Source organism: Gracilinanus agilis, chromosome 3 (genome assembly GCF_016433145.1).
Source record: "Gracilinanus agilis isolate LMUSP501 chromosome 3, AgileGrace, whole genome shotgun sequence".
Lineage (NCBI taxonomy): Eukaryota > Metazoa > Chordata > Mammalia > Didelphimorphia > Didelphidae > Gracilinanus > Gracilinanus agilis.
The window spans coordinates 600,753,973-600,756,604 of record NC_058132.1 but is presented as its reverse complement, the minus strand read 5'-3'; the positions used below and the strand labels follow the sequence as shown (position 1 = coordinate 600,756,604).

General features: G+C 58.0%; 1 protein-coding gene across 1 annotated transcript in view; it reads left to right on the top strand.

The window, feature by feature from the left end:
* Positions 1-1,488: 1,488 nt before the first annotated feature.
* The window catches only part of INO80D (INO80 complex subunit D), a 66,561-nt gene continuing 65,417 nt past the window's right edge, over positions 1,489-2,632 (top strand). Inside the window, exon 1 of the mRNA XM_044670680.1 lies at positions 1,489-1,650. The gene's annotated coding sequence lies outside the window, so the exon portion shown is untranslated. The remainder of the gene's footprint in view (positions 1,651-2,632) is intronic.

The window sequence follows — 2,632 nt, the reverse complement described above, 5'->3', positions numbered from 1 at the left end:
GCAGCATTGCTCTTTAAGAAAATTCAAATTAACCATCTCTATTTGCAAAGGAATAAATAGATTATTTATAAAAGGAGCACTTATACATCTAAAAAAAGTAATTTGTCTGGCTCTTAACTATTCTGCAACATGGAAAATGAACAGCAGGTATTCATAATTACCAAGAGCAAAAAGAATCCAATCAATTGGAACCCAAACAAATATTTTCCAGTGGATAAGATTTTGGAACAACTTTTCCATCATTTAAAAAACAAAAAACCACCCACCTGTGTCTTGAAACTGTCAGCCTCCAAGTCCCTCCCTTCAAGATCAGAGAATGCGCCAGATTGATGTTCTTCCACAAAGGTAGTTGATTACACTTAGATGAGGGAAGAGTCCCTAAGACTCACTATATCTCTTTTCACAGAAGGGATGTGGGGGCAGGAGACAAGCAAAACAAAACAAACTAAAAACAAACTAACACTGTGTCTATTTCTTCCTGGATAGTTCAAAATTCTATTTACATTGCCTGGAGTAAAAAGAGCCTAGGAGCATTCTTTTCTTCACTTTGGCCTAATAGCAACTTCAGTTTTGAAAAATGAGAGGAGAGGGTGAAGATGAGTATATAGATGAAAAGAGAGGATGAGGTTGAGAAGGGAGAATAAACGTGAGACTGGATGAAGAGCATGAGGATAAAGATGAGAATAAGAAATGAAGATGAGGAGAGAGGATCCGAATAAGAAGGCAGCATAATCAGAAAGATAAGGAGAGGATAAGGCTGAGAAGGAATGATGAAGATGAGAAGAGATAAAGATGAGAAGTGAGAATGAGGAAGAAGGATGAAGAGGGAGGAAGGAAGGGATGATAAAAGTGGCTAGTGGAAGGAGGGACAGCAACTGGTCACTAGCCCTTGAAGTTGGACCTGTAAAGAAATAAGATGGGGGAAAATCATTATTACCTTTAACTTTAAAAAATAAGTAACCTCCTGAGGTTCAGGTGGAAGGGGGGGGGGATCAGAATACAAAGGGGATAGGAGTGAAGAGAGAAAACACCTGTTTCTTGTAAAAAAAAAAAAAGTCATTACACCAGGACAGCAGAAAATCTTTTGGCCCTCGCTGGCCACGACAATCCCGGGTGTGCAGTGGCTGCCGCCCCCGCCCCGCCGGGCATTCCTCGAGGGCTCGGGGGTCGTGGGGGGCGGGGGCTCCTGCCCCCGTCCTGTACCTGGGCAGCGGCGCGGTGCCCTCTCTGCCCCTGCCCCCCTCTCTCTAGCTCCAAGATGGTAGGAAAGTTGTCGTTTCGCAGGGCCGAGGAGCGGCTGTCTGGTGTTATGTCCTCTCAGTGCCGGTAGTGGTGCTGTAGGAGGCTGCTGGCTGCTCTTGTGGTGCAGCCCCAGCAGCCCTGCCTTCTTGGCTGGAGCCTAGATTCAGGGATTTCCCCTCAATAATCACCGACCCCGGGAGCGCTCCGGAGTTTCCCCAATAAAAAGATGATGCTCGGCGCCCCGGCCTGAGCGAGAGAGGCTCTCGGGGAGCCCGGGGGAGGGAGCGGCAGCGGCGGCGGCGGCGGCAGCTCCTCGCCCTCGGCCAGCGCCTCTCTCCGCGCCTCTCGTCTGTCAGCCCCAGCCGAAGGGAAAGGGGGGAAGAGGAGGGGAAAAAAAGCAGCTCCAAGGTAAGCGGAGGCGGCCTCAGGCCCGGCCCCCATCCCCGGGCTCCCGTAGGGCGCCGCGCCGGGCCGGGGAGGCAGGGCGGGCGCCGGACGTGCTCACGTGAGGCCGGGGAGGTGCCGGGCCGCCGCAGGCCCGGGGCGAGAATTCCGGGGTAAGGGGGCCGGGGGCTGGGGCGGCGGCTGCTCAGGGGATGGGGGGGAGGGGGTCCCAGGACCCCTCTCACCACACACAGGCTTCTACTGCAGAAGGGGAGCCAGGGCTGTGGGGCTGGGGAGCCGGGCCGGGCTTGGGGTGGTGGTGGAGGGGAAAGAGTCCGTGGGGGAGGGGAGGGGAGGCGCCGCATAGGCCTTAGGCTGGCGGGACCCCCGTGACCGCGGGTCTCCAGGCGCCCCGGGACCCCACTCTGAGCCTCCAGGGCTCTACCACCCTCCACCACACACACTGAAGGGAGCGGGCCCATCCGGGCCTGGAGCTGGCACCAGAGAACCCCGGCCCTGGACCAGCCCCCACGCTCTGGCCCGGGAGCGGCCCCCGTGGGGCGGCGGGGCCTGGCAAGGGCGGTAGTGGGGGGCAGGCGGCCCGGTCTTGGCCGCCCCTCCTTTACCCCACCCCCAGCCATCGTCGCCCCCTCCAGCTCGGAGCCGTGACCCTCGGTGGCCGCCGTGGGTGGGTAGGGCGGGCGTGGGGAGGCAGGTGCAGCCGCGGCCCCGAAAGTTTCCTTTTAGGCCCGCGTTGGGGGACTAGCCTTCTCGCTGGGTACCCCGGAATTTGCGCCCGAGCCCCCCATTCCCGGCTGGGGTGCGAGTACGGAGCGCGCGGGGTGGGATTTTTAGAAACTCTTTGCCGGCTCCGGGCTTCTAAGGGTAATCCCTCCCCGGCGTCCCCCACCCCGGCCTTGCCCCACCCCACTCCCCGGAGGTCCCTTCTCAAACCAGGACCCCCGGCCCAGCCCTGCCCCACCACCCGAACAGCACCCCCCCCCCC